Below are 14961 nucleotides of genomic sequence, written 5' to 3'. Positions count from 1 at the left end.
GAGGAAGGGGTGGAGTGGGGAGGGAGCAGTTTCCCTTAGGCCCAGGGTTCCTGTTTTTCCACAGTCAGGGTGGGAAGTTTCCCTTAGGCCCAGGGTGCTGTTCTTCCACAGAAGGATGTCCAGGTGACTGTCACACACACATTGCAAGACAACAAACCATGGGCCGACTCTCACTGTGCTTGTCAGCAGGGGCTCCGAAAGAGTGGCTGGAACAAACCATCAGCTTCCTGAAGAGAGGGTCTGGTTCTTGGGCAGAGCCTCGTTATTCTGTCCTTGTCTTGGTGAAACGAACTTCCTTTTCCCTTGATCACCTTCCATGCTCGCAATTACCCAGCTTTCACTTTTTAAAGAGATTACCCGCTCCCACTTCCTAACTTGTTTTCCCTTGTTGGATGGGGGCCCTTGTGGCACGACCTACATAGGGTGCTGGGCTTGGACCAAGTGGTGATGAATGAGGCTAATTTAAGGGCTCTTCTAGGCCTACCTCCTCTTGGTCCTGAACTCTGTTCACCCACATTCCCTGCAGAAGGTGGGCCTGTTCTCAGTGAGGAATGGAGTCCCAGCTGCTGACTGCCTATTTCCATTTGAAGGTGGCCCCATCTTTCTGTCCTCCCATCACTGCCCCCCCCTTTCAGATTGACCGGCAGTAACCTTATTCACCTGGCCTCTCAGGTGGGTAGAGGCTGCTGTTCTTACCTGGGGCTGCCTCTTGATAGAGCAAGGCTTTCACCTGTCTGTATGTATGCCATGTTTTCAAAGACAAAGAGATCTCAGCTGGGAGGGTGGTTTGGGAGATATACTTTGGGTGCTGAAGTGTTGGGATTTTAGAATATGTAGATGATTTATGAGAACAGAATGCCAGAATATCTGAAGTCTAGGATTTTATTGCCAGTGGCTTTCAAATCCATTGGCTCTTTGAAAACCCTGCCCCCCTTCCCCTCTTCTACCAAATGCCTATCTGATGAGGCTCCTTTTTATTCTCGAGTCATTAAGTTACCAGCAGTGTGTTTATTAATAATAATTGCAATAATAGTGCTTAATATGTGCCAGGCACAGTGCTAAGGATGCATTATCCCTTTTAATCCAGAAAACAACCTTTGATCAGGTATTATCTCCATGTTATACATGAGGAAAATGAGGTACCATGACAGGCAAAGTGCAGTGGTTAAGATAGACTTTGGGCTCAAATAGCCCTAGGTTTGGGCAGGTTACTAGGTACAATTCCAACCCAGCTGTCTCTGATAATAGCAGCTCCCTTACGGGATTGTTGTGAGGATTTTATGAGGTAATGCGTGTAAATATTTGTCAGTGCCTGGCACATAGTAAGCTCAATAAATGGTAGTTGTTTTTATTGAACCCAGCTGGTAATTTGAACCCAGGGTTGTGTGATGCTGGAGACTGTTTCTCAGCCACTACACTGCCCCTTCCCTGCACACAGCCTGGGTGTTCAAAGTCTAGAAAGTGACCACACTCTCCTTCTGAGAGAATCAGTCCAGACCTTACCCATCTACAGCGACTGGGTACTTCCCACTTCATTTAGAAAGCCAGCCTGACGAAAGGAAAGAGGATGTGGACAAGTTCCAGAATTCTCCATTCCTGGTAGGAATGGTTTGCCTGAGGTTTTGCTCACCTCCTGCTGCCCCTGGTCTGGACTTGCCATGGGGAAGGAGGCCCTTTCCTCTTGCCTGGTGGTGCCTCCACTTCCTGGGCAGTAAGGGCTGATCTGTGAATTGCTGTGGACCCCATGTCCCCCTCTGCCAAGAACTGTGCTCTGTGCACACAGCTCAGGGACCTGCAGCAGTCCTCCGTGTGAGCGGACACCACGGGGCCCAAGAGGAGTGGGAGAGAGAGAAAGCTGCTCTGTAGTAGATGATAGTACAGAGGGAAGGCCTAAAGCTCTTGCTCATGTCCTTACACATAATAAGTTAGGGGCTTTGTGTTTCTTGCTATCTTAAAAGTGTTAACAGGGTAGACGCAGGTGACCACTTGGGGATAGATAGAGGGTGTTTCTCTTGGATTCTAGGTTAGCAGAGGATCTCAGCGGTGATTCATGAATGAAAGGAGAGTAGGCACCGGATTAATGAAAAATGAAAACTATTTCTTTTAGTTTTCCGAATGCAGACAGAGGAGTTGGGGAGGGTGTGTTTGAGGTGGCTCATTCTTCACTTGGAAGGAATGGTGTTGACAGGGTATCCCGGAAGTTCTCAAGCCAGTAGAATAATAATGACCTAGGACCACTGGCTTGACTGTGGGCTGTTTCCTGAGTGAGGGAAATGAAGACTAGACCCAAGGCCCATGTGTTTAAATGGTAGTCTCTCCCCTTCAGTTAGTTGCTTATGACAGGAGCCAGGAGCACAGTTGTGGGGGGTTAGTGAGCAGCTGCTGTGATGGACTGATCCTGGGTCTGCCTCCCGCTCCTCTGGACCCATGCTTGCCAGGCCGGGCACTTCCTCCCTCATCGTTGCATCTAATGGACCCAGGCAGCTTTTTATCTGTAGAGAAAACAGCTCCAAACCAGGGGCAAGGGCCCTCTGCACCCTGGGCTGAAGATGCTGCTGCAGTGGTCTCCCAGGTCTCGGGAGACCCTTATGTAGTGCTCAGAGTCTCTAGTTGGGTTTAGCCACCTGGTGACTGTCCTAGGTGAGATTCTCTGCTGACATCATCCATAGCGCAGTCCCTGTCCTCGGCTGCTGGAGCACCCATTTCTTACCTCTGTTAGTTTCATGTGCTGGTTTTGCTGGCTTTGTGCCAGGGAATGCCAGAATAGAAAGGGGGTTGAGAACGTACCTACCTGTTTTTATAAGGATGTCCTTTGTGTTCTGTTGCATTTGAATCCTCCATACACACAGCACTGTGTGGCTGCCACACACCACTGTGTTGCTGCCTTATGTCACATTGGCTGGGTGTCTGGGAGCTGATTACAAAGGGAAAGAGCTGAGCAGATATCAGGGCCAACATAACCAAAGGACTTGGAGCCAAGAGAACAAAAGGCAGTGTCAGGATACACTGGTTTATTGTCGTCCGGCCAGAGGACTGTTGAGAAGCCATGGGGGCAGCAGCAGGAGGAGTGCAGGCAGAGGAGAGGCCAAGAGTCCTGCAGCTGGTGGAGGCCAGCCCTGAGTGTCTTGTGGGTGCGGGAACAGAAACTGGGCTCAGAAACCCATCCAGGTCTCCCTGGATTCAACGCTCATGCACTGTGGATTTTCTTCTGGAGTCGATGCTGATACCAAGTTTTAAGTTTTATTGGTGTTTAATACTTTCCAAAACAGGAGGGGAAGACCAAAGTGTTAGAGACAAGCGGCCCCTCTGTTCAAGATTGTTGGGAAGCCTGGTGGTGTTCGGTGAGTCAGGCACTTCCTCAGTTCTGTTCACTCTGAAGACCTGTTTAGTGAGAAGGTTCCCCAAAACATAGAAATGGCTTCCCTGGCCCCACTGAGGAGTGCCAGGTAGTCAAATGTAGCCCACTGCAGTGTCTGTGCTGCCAAGCTTGGCCCCGAGTTTGTCCTGGCTCTGCCTCTGGCATTTCACTAAATCCATGTGTTTTTGCCCCAGCTGACCTTTCTCTGTGCACTGTCTGATCAGTATTGAACTGATTCTTTTTCAATGAAGTGTCGGATCATGATATACTGTACATTGGAAAGTATTCACCTTATTTATATACCTGAATCTTCCTACTACACAAATAAACATCTGTTAAATTCTGCATCGTCTGTGGTATCTGATAGGGGGTGTGCTGACTTGGTATGAGATGTGGGGGGTTGTCTGTATGGAACCAGCATCACTTCCCAGGGCGCTGCCGACCACTCCCTTCTTCTAGAGGCATCCTCTGCCCTTGGCCTTCACCTGCTCTCTGGCTTTCCACCTCTCCTCATTTTGCCTTGGCTGCTCCTTCTAAGTTGCCTTTCTGGGCATCTCTCCTCCTGCTGGCCCTGCCCTTAGCTGGCAGCATTCTGCTCGAGACACTTCTCCCCACTGAATGCTCTCCTGGGTGTTCTTGCCTACTCTCAGGGCTTCAGTCACCATAATCCTGCGGTTTCCAAGTCCACATTCCTAACTCTCATGGGCCTGTGAGGCCTCTTTGTGTGGACTTTGCATGGCCAGACCCAGGCCCTCCTCCTGTACCTGCCCCAATCCAGTGTTCTTTCACCACCATCAATTCTTTACTAGGAGTGATCTCATCAGTATCCAAGGCCTGCCCATTCTACTTTCTAAATATTCTTCAGATTCATCCTGACTGCCAGTTGGCTCCATGCAGCCTCGTTGCCTCCGCTCATTCATTCCTTACACAATAGTTGGGGTGAGATTTCTCTGCTTGGCGCCTTCCTGTGGCCTTAGTTGAGGCTTGTTGCTGAGACCTGACCCCACGCTCAGGTCCTGCCCTCTCACAGCCACATTCCTGCTGTCCCCTCTTTGTCCCAGGTGCTCTCATCTCCTAGTCTTTGCACATGCTGTTTCCTCTGCCTGATTCCTCCTCTCTCCCTCCCTGGCTCACCTCGGCTGCCTAACTCCTGCTCATCTTACTATCCCACCGTCAGCAGCACCCGACCCGGGAGACCTATGTGCTCCCCACCCCAGGACTGCTTTCCTGGTAGGACTGTGGGCCCTGGTGGGAGGGTGGTGGCTGCCCTGGCTCTGAAGTCCAGGGGCTAATGCCTCGGGCCAGTGGGACCTCTAGATAAACTTGCCTTTTGGGTAGGAGCCTCTGCCTTTCTCACCTATAGGGACCCTAAATGGTGGGACTTCTGGAATGAATTGCTTCCCAACACTCAAAGTGTAAAAGATACTGCATTTACTTTCCTAAATCCAACAAAATGTGACTCCAAGCCACCAGTTTCCACGATTGATGAGAACCCCAACTTTACTTGTCTTCCCTTACTGCCTTGCTCCCACGGGCTCGTGTGGTGCCAGAGACAGGGGGGTCCCATGTCTTCAGTCCATCTACTGAAGGCTTTCCTCATCCAGGCCTGTGAGGTTCATCCACTCACTCCCCAGTCAGTGTGTCAGCACCCACCTCCCTGGGCACCCCTGCAGCCGTCTGCATCTGACATTCTGCCACCTCAGGGCCCCCGCACTCAGGCCTTGACCCTCTCCGTGCATTCAACAAACACTTGTGGAGTGCCTGTCCTGTGCTAGGCCCTGGCTGGACACTGGCGATGCAGCAAAAAATAAAGCTGACACCGTCCCTTGTTCTCAAGGTGCTCATTTTGGAGAGGGTGGCAAACATGTGAAAAAGCCATGTTAGATGGAGAAACTGTAGCCAGGAGAGGGGAACAGGGAATGCTGGTGAGGAGAGCTTGCAATTGTAAATAGGGCCCTCAAGGAGGGGCTTGCTACCACAGTGATGTTTGGGCAAATGGACACACACCTGAGAGAGGTGGGGGAGGGTGTTCCAGGCAGGTGCAGAGCAAGTGCAGACTCCTGTGCCTTCGAGGAACAGCAGTCATGGATGAAGCAGGGTGAGTTGGGAGGGAGCCGTGGCAGGTAATGAGGTCCCAAAGAGACTAGGTAATTAAGCAGGGCCAAGGCCACTGGCTTTTACTATGAGCAACATGAGAAGCTGTTGGAGAGTTAAGAGCCAATGAGTGACTTGATCTGTTTGTTTTCAAAGGATCGCTTGGCTGCTGCACTCAGACTTGATTTCAGAGGGGGCAAGGGCGGGAGGAGGGTGCAGCAGCAATCTGGGCAAGAGAGGATGGTGGCTGAGCTCCGTTGATGCAGTGAGAAATGATCAGATCATCAGGATGTGTTGAAGGATTCTATGTGGCCTGGGAGAGAAGAGGAGTCAAGGATGGCTGTGACGTTGTTGGCCTTGGCAACTGCAAGAACGGCATTGCTGTTTTTCTGACCTGAAAAAGGCTGTGGTGGGAAGACAGAATTGGGGTGGGAGGTGGAACAGAGAAGGAAGATCAGGATTTTGATTTGGACGCAGTAGGTCTGACATGCCTGTGAAATATCCATTTGGGGATGTCTAGTCCAGGGGGGTGGTCATAATGTGGATATTATTCTGCAAGAGCCGGGATACTGGATGAGATCACTGCTGAAGAGTTGAGGTCTAGGGACTTCCCTGATGGCCTAGTGATTAAGATTTTGCCTTCCAGTGCAGGGGGTGTAGGTTCAATCCCTGATCGGGGAGATAAGATCCCACATGCCTTGCGGCCAAAAAAACCAAAATATAAAACAGAAGCAATATTGTAACAAATTCAATAAGGACTTAAAAAGAAAAAGGTCCAGATTAAAAAAAAAAAATCTTGGGCAGAAGAGTAAGACGTGGACATCACCTTCCTCCCCACAGATACATCAGAAATACATCTACAGGTGGAACAACTCCTACAGAACACCTACTGAACGCTGGCAGAAGACCTCAGACCTCCCAAAAGGCAAGGAACTCCCCACGTACCTGGGTAGGGCGAAAGAAAAAAGAATAAACGGAGACAAAAGAATAGGGACGGGACCTGCACCAGTGGGAGGGAGCCGTGAAGGAGGAAAGGTTTCCACACACTAGAAGCTCCTTCGTGGGCGGAGACTGCGGGTGGCGGAGGCGGGGAGCTTCAGAGCTGCGGAGGAGAGCGCGGCCACAGGGGTGCAGAGGGCAAAGCAGAGAGATTCCCACACAGAGGATCGGTGCCAACGAGCACTCAGCAGCCCGAGAGGCTTGTCTGCTCACCCGCCGGGGCGGGCAGGGCCGGGAGCTGAGGCTTGGGCTTCGGTTGGAGCACAGGGAGAGGACTGGGGTTGGCAACATGAAAACAGCCTGCAGGGAGTTAGTGCACCACGGCTAGCTGGGAGGGAGTCCGGGAAAAAGTCTGGACCTGCCGAAGAGGCAAGAGACTTTTTCTTCCCTCTTTGTTTCCTGGTGCACGAGGAGAGGGGATTAAGGGCGCTGCTTAAAGGAGCTCCAGAGATGGGCGCGAGCCGCGACTAACAGTGCGGATCCCAGAGATGGGCATGAGATGCTAAGGCTGCTGCTGCCGCCACCAATAAGCCTGTGTGCAAACAGAGGTGACTATCCACAACCCCCTTCCGGGAAGACTGTGCAGCCCGGCACTGCCAGGGTCCCGGGATCCAGGGACAACTTCCCCGGTAGAACGCACGGTGCACCTCAGGCTGGTGTAACGTCACGCTGGCCTTTGCCGCCGCAGGCTCGCCCCACACTCCGTCCCCCTCCCTCCCCCCGGCTTGAGTGAGCCAGAGCCCCCGTATCAGTGGCTTCTTTAACCCCGTCCCGTCTGAGCGAAGAACAGATGCCCTCCGGAGACCAACACACAGAGGCGCGGCCATATCCAAAGCTGAACTCTGGGAGTTGTGCAAATAAAGAAGAGAAAGGGAAATCTCTCCCAGCAGCCTCAGGAGCAGCAGATTAAATCTCCACAATCAACTTAATGTACCCTGCATTTGTGGAATACCTGAATAGACAACGAATCATCCCAAATTTGGAGGTGGACTTTGAGAGCAAGATTTATTATTTTCTCCCCTTCTTCTCTTTTTCTGAGTGTGTATGTGTATGCTTCTGTGTGAGATTTTGTCTGTATAACATTGCTTTCAAAATTTGTCCTAGGGTTCTACCCATCCGTTTCTTCTTCTTTTTTTTTTTTTTGTTTACATTAAAAAAAAATTTTTTTTCTTAATAATTATTTTTTTATTTTAAAAACTTTATTTTATTTTACCTTACTTTATTTTATTTTCTTTTATCCTCTTTATTTCTTTCTACTTTTTCTCCCTTTTATTCTGAGCCATGTGGATGAAAGGCTCTTGGTGCTGCAGCCAGGAGTCAGTGCTGTGCCTCTGAGGTGGGAGAGCAAACTTCAGGACACTGGTCCACAAGAGACCTCCCAGCTCCACATAATATCAAACGGTGAAAATCTCCCAGAGATCTCAGTCTCAACACCAGCACCCAGCTTCACTCAATGACCAGCAAGCTACAGTTCAGGGCATGTTATGCCAAACAACTAGCAAGACAGGAACACAACCCCACCCATTAGCAGAGAGGCTGCATAAAATCATAATAAGTCCACAGACACCCCAAAACATACCACCAGATGTGGACCTGCCCACCAGAAAGACAAGATCCAGCCTCATCCACCAGAACACAGGCACTAGTCCCCTCTACCAGGAAGACTACACAACCCTTGGAACCAACCTTAGCCACTGGAGACAGACACCCAAAACAATGGGAACTACGAACCTGTAGCCTGCAAAAAGGAGACCCCAAACACCGTAAGATAAGCAAAATGAGAAGAAAAATGGGAATAGGAACATACATATTGATAATTACCTTAAATGTAAATGGATTAAATGCTCCCACCAAAAGACACAGACTGGCTGAATGGATACAAAAACAAGACCCATATATATGCTGTCTACAAGAGACCCATTTCAAACCTAGAGACACATACAGACTGAAAGTGAGGGGATGGAAAAAGATATTCCATGCAAATGGAAACCAAAAGAAAACTGGAGTAGCAATTCTCATATCAGGCAAAATAGGCTTTAAAATAAAGACTATTAGAAGAGACAAAGAAGGAAACTACATAATGATCAAGGGATCGATCCAAGAAGAAAATATAACAATTGTAAATATTTATGCACCCAACATAGGAGCACCTCAATATATAAGGCAAATACAGCCATAAAAGGGGAAATCAACAATAACACATTCATAGTAGAGGACTTTAATATCTCATTTTCACCATGGACAGGTCATCCAAAATGAAAATAAATAAGGAAACACAAGATTTAAATGACACATGAAACAAGATGGACTTCATTGATATTTATAGGACATTCCATCCAAAAACAACAGAATACACATTTTTCTCAAGTGCTCATGGAACATTCTCCAAGATGGATCATATCTTGGGTCACAAATCAAGCCTTGGTAAATTTAAGAAAATTGAAATTGTATGAAGTACCTTTTCCTACCACAATGCTATGAGACTAGATATCAATTACAGGAAAAGATCTGTAAAAAATACAAACACATGGAGGCTAAACAATACACTACTTAATAACGAAGTGATCACTGAAGAAATCAAAGAGGAAATCAAAAAACACCTAGAAACAAAGGAGAATGGAGACACGACGACCCAAAACCTATGGGATGCAGCAAAAGCAGTTCTAAGAGGAAAGTTTATAGCAACACAATACTACGTTAAGAAACAGGAAACATCTCGAATAAACAACCTAAACTTGCACCTAAAGCAATTAGAGAAAGAAGAACAAAAAACCCCACAGTTAGCAGAAGGAAAGAAATCATAAAGATCAGATCAGAAATAAATGAAAAAGACATGAAGGAAACGATAGCAAAGATCAACAAAAGCAAAACCTGGTTCTTTGAGAAGATAAACAAAATTGATAAACTGTTAACCAGACTCATCAAGAAAAAAAGGGAGAAGACTCAAATCAATAGAATTAGAAAACCGTAGTTCAAAAATAGTCATGTAACAAAATGTTAATTGCGGCTCTATTTAGAATACCCGGAGATGGAAACAACCTAAGTGTGCATCATTGGATGAATGGATAAAGAAGATGTGGCACATATATACAGTGGAATATTACTCAGCCATAAAAAGAAATGAAATTGAGCTATTTGTAATGAGGTGGATAGACCTAGAGTCTTTCATACAGAGTGAAGTAAGTCAGAAAGAGAAAGACAAATACCGTATGGTAACACATATATATGGAATTTAAGGAAAAAAATGTCATGAAGAACCTAGGGGTGAGACAGGAATAAAGACACAGACCTACTAGAGAATGGACTTGAGGATATGGGGAGGGGGAAGGGTAAGCTGTGACAAAGCGAGAGAGAGGCATGGACATATATACACTACCAAACGTACGGTAGTTAGCTAGTGGGAAGCAGCCGCATAGCACAGAGAGATCAGCTTGGTGCATTGTGACCCCCTGGAGGGGTTGAATAGGGAGGCAGATGCAAGAGGGAAGAGATATGGGAACATATGTATATGTATAACTGATACGCTTTGTTATAAAGCAGAAACTAACACACTATTGTAAAGCAATTATATTCCAATAAAGATGTAAAAAAATAGAATTAGAAATGAAAAAGAAGTAACAACTGACACTGCAGAAATACAAAAGATCAAGAGATTACTACAAGCAACTCTATGCCAATAAAATGGACAACCTGGAAAAAATGGACAAATTCTTAGAAATGCACAACCTGCCAAGACTGAATCAGGAAGAAATAGAAAATATGAACAGACCAATCACAAGCAGTGAAATTGAAACTGTGATTAAAAATCTTCAGACAAACAAAAGCCCGGGTCTAGATGGCTTCACAGGAGAATTCTATCAAACATTTAGAGAAGAGCTAACACCTATCCTTCTCAAACTCTTCCAAAATATAGCAGAGGGAGGAGCACTCCCAAACTCATTCTATGAGCCCACCATCACCGTGATACCAAAACCAGACAAGGATGTCACAAAGAAAGAAAACCGCAGGCCTATATCACTGATGAACATAGATGTAAAAATCCTCAACAAAATACTTGCAAACAGAATCCAACAGCACATTAAAAGGATCATACACCATGATCAAGTGGGGTTTATTCCAGGAATGCAAGGATTCTTCAATATATGCAAATCAATCAACGTGATACACCATATTAACAAATTGAAGGAGAAAAACCATATGATCATCTCAATAGATGCAGAAAAAGCTTTTGACAAAATTCAACTCCTATTTATGATAAAAAGGGAACTTTCCTCAACATAATAAAGGCCATATATGACAAACTCACAGCCAACATCGTCCTCAGTGTTGAAAAACTGAAACCATTTCCACTAAGATCAGGAACAAGACAAGGTTGCCCACTCTCACCACTCTTATTCAACATAGTTTTGGAAGTTTTAGCCACTGCAATCAGAGAAGAAAAGGAAATAAAAGGAATCCAATTCAGAAAAGAAGTAAAGCTGTCACTGTTTGCAGATGACATGATACTATACATAGAGAATCCTAAAGATGCTACCGGAAAACTACCAGAGCTAATCAATGAATTTAGTAAAGTAGCAGGATACAAAATTAATGCACAGAAATCTCTGGCATTCCTATACACTAATGATGAAAAATCTGAAAGTGAAATCAGGAAAACACTCCCACTTACCTTTGCAACAAAAAGAATAAAATATCTAGGAATAAACCTACCTAAGGAGAAAAAAGACCTGTATGCAGAAAAGTATAAGACACTGATGAAAGAAATTAAGGATGATACAAGTAGATGGAGAGATATACCTTGTTCTTGGATTGGAAGAATGAACATTGTGAAAATGACTCTACGACCCAAAGCAATGTACAGATTCAATGCAATCCCTATCAAACTACCACTGGCATTTTTCACAGAACTAGAACAAAAAATTTCACAATTTGGAAACACAAAAGACCCTGAATAGCCAAAGCAATCTTGAGAACGAAAAACGGAGCTGGTGGAATCAGGCTCCCTGACTTCAGAGTATACTATAAATCTACAGTAATCAAGACACTATGGTACTGGCACAAAAACAGAAAGATAGATCAATGGAAGAGGATAGAAAGCCCAGAGATAAACCCACGCAATATGGTCACCTTATCTTTGATAAAGGAGGCAGGAATGTACAGTGGAGAATGGACAGCCTCTTCAATAAGTGGTGCTGGGAAAACTGGACAGGTACATATAAAAGTATGAGATTATATCACTCCCTAACACCATACACAAAAATAAGCTCAAAATGGATTAAAGAGCTAAATGTAAGGCCAGAAACGATCAAACTCTTAGAGGAAAATATAGGCAGAACACTCTATGACTTAAATCACAGCAAGATCCTTTTTGACCCACCTCCTAGAGAAATGGAAATAAAACCAAAAATAAACAAATGGGACCTAATGAAACTTCAAAGCTTTTGCACAGCAAAGGAAACCATAAACAAAACCAAAAGACAACCCTCAGAATGGGAGAAAATATTTGCAAATGAAGCAACTGACAAAGGATTAATCTCCTAAATTTATAAGCAGCTCATGCAGCTCAATAAGAAAAAAACAAAAAGCCGAATCCAAAGATGGGCAGAAGACCTAAATAGACATTTCTCCAAGGAAGATACACAGACTGCCAACAAACACATGAAAGAATGCTCAACATCATTAATCATTAGAGAAAAACAAATCAAAACTACAATGAGATATCATCTCACACCGGTCAGAATGGCCATCATCAAAAAATCTAGAAGCAATAAATGCTGGAGAGGGTGTGGAGAAAAGGGAACACTCTTGCACTACTGGTGTGAATGTGAATTGGTACAGTTACTATGGAGAACAGTATGGAGGTTCCTTATAAAACTACAAATAGAACTACCATATGGCGCAGCAATCCCACTACTGGGCATATACCCTGAGAAAACCATAATTCAAAAAGGGTCATGTACCAAAATTGCAGCTCTATTTACCATAACCCGGAGATGGAAACAACCTAAATGTCCATCATCGGATGAATGCATAAAGAAGATGTGGCATATATATACAATGGAATATTACTTAGCCATAAAAAGAAACGAAATTGAGCTCTTTGTAATGAGGTGGATGGACCTAGAGTCTGTCATACAGAGTGAAATAAATCAGAAAGAGAAAGACAAACACCGTATGCTAACACATATATATGGAATTTAAGGAAAAAAATGTCATGAAGTACCTAGGGCTAAGACAGGAATAAAGACACAGACCTACTAGAGCATGGACTTGCTGATATGGGGACGGGGAAATGTAAGCTGTGACAAAGTGAGAGAGAGGCATGGACATATAGACACTACCAAACGTAAAATAGATAGCTAGTGGGAAGCAGCCACATAGCACTTGGAGATCAGCTCGGTGCTTTGTGAACACCTAGATGGGTGGGATAGGGAGGGTGGGAGGGATGGAGATGCAAGAGGGAATAGATATGGGAACATATGTATATGTATAACTGATTCACTTTGTTATAAAGCAGAAACTAACACACCATTTTAAAGCAATTATACTCCAATAAAAATGTAAAAAAAAATCTTAAAAAAAGAAAAAGGGACTTACCTTGTGATTCAGTAGTTAAGAACCCTCCTGACAATTCAGGGGACACGGGTTCAAGCCCTGTTCCAGGATGATCCCACATACCACAGAGCAAGTAAGCTCGTGTGCCTAGAGCTCGTGCTCCGCAGTAAGAGAAACCACGCACACCGCAATGAAGAGTAGCCCCCGCTCACCGCAACTAGAGAAAGCCCATGTGCAGCAGTGAAGACCCAGTGCAGCCAATAAATTTATTTTTAAAAAAAGAGTTGAGGTCCACAGCTGAGCCCCCCATCCCCTGCCATTCTTTCTTGACTTGAAGGTCCAATTCTTGTCAATGAGGGCCACTCCCTTCATCCCTTCAGGTAAACTTTCTTTCCTCAGGGAGCTTCAGACAATCTAGCTCTCAGGCCAGAAAAGGGCCTGGATGGATCTTGTCTTCAGGTGGCCCCACTCCTGTCTGAGAGCTGACCAGCTTCTTCCTGGGGAAGGAGGCTGCAGTTCTGGAGGAGGAAATGCACAATCACCTTTTTGGTCTCTTGGGGGAAGATGGGGGTGGGAAACAAAGCAACAGTGACTTTTTTTAAACAACTTTATTGGAGTATAATTGCTTTACAATGGTGTGTTAGTTTCTGCTGTATAACAAAGTGAATCAGCTATACATATATATACCTCCCCATATCTCCTCCTTCTTGCGTCTCCCTCCCACCCTCCCTATCCCACCTCTATAGATGGACACAAGAGTGACATCTATATTTGGTTATTCAGGGGATAGGCAGTTGTATGGATAGCCCCAGAAAATGGACTGATAGCCTAGCCATGACAAACTAAATCAAAACCCATCACCTCCCCATATTTACCAAAGGACATTGCCAGTTCCAAAATCAACCAAAACCCAGGCAACCCTCAAATTAAGTAAAATTGGGTGGTGGGAGGGGCACAAAATGAGGGGCATGCACGAGGATGCCTACCCCCCGCTTACATTGCAACACCTTACATTGCATCACCACTGCCGACCCTCTCCCGTGCTCTCCACTGCCAGCAATGGTGGGTGTGGGCCCCAGGCTCCAGCACCATCCATTTTCAGAGCTAGTTGATTTGGCAGCTGTGTGGCTGAGAGGGTCTTGATATTCTTGTCTGGTGTCAGGCCTGAACCTCTGAGGTGGGAGAGGCAAGTTCAGGACGTTGGACCACCAGAGACCTCCCAGCCCCAGGTAATATCAGTAAGCGAGAGCTCACCCAGAGATCTCCATCTCAAGGCTAAGAACCAGCTCCATCCAATGGCCAGCAAACTCCAGTGCTAGATGGCCCATGCCAAACAACTAGCAGGACAGGAACAAAACTCCACCCATTAGCAGAGAGCCTTCCTAAAATCATACTAAGATAACTGACACCACAAAACACACCACCAGATGCGGTCCTGCCAACAAGAAAGACAAGATCCAGCCTCACCCACCAGAACAAGGCACCAGTCCCCTCCACCAGGAAGCTTACACAACCCACTGAACCAACCTCACCCATTGGGTGAGGGAACTCCACCAAAAACAATGGGAACTATGACCCTGCGGCCTGCACAAAGGAGACCCCAAACACAGTAAGTTAAACAAAATGAGAAGACAGAGAAATATGCAGCTGATGAAGCAGTCAGGTAAAAACTGACCAGACCAAACAAATGAAGAGGAAATAGGCAATCTACCTGAAAAAGAATTCAGAGTAATGGTAGTTAAGATGATCCAAAATCTTGTAAATAGAATGGAGAAAATAGAAGAAATGTTTAACAAGGACTTAGAAGAACTAAAGAGCAAAGAAACAATGATGAATAACACAATAAATGAAATTAAAAATTCGCTAGAAGGAATCAATAGCAGAATAACTGAGACAGAAGAACAGATAAGTGACCTGGAAGATAAAATAGTGGAAATAACTACCACAGAGCAGAA

Source organism: Phocoena phocoena, chromosome 15, assembly GCF_963924675.1.
Source record: "Phocoena phocoena chromosome 15, mPhoPho1.1, whole genome shotgun sequence".
Lineage (NCBI taxonomy): Eukaryota > Metazoa > Chordata > Mammalia > Artiodactyla > Phocoenidae > Phocoena > Phocoena phocoena.
Note: the sequence above shows the minus strand (reverse complement) of the source record.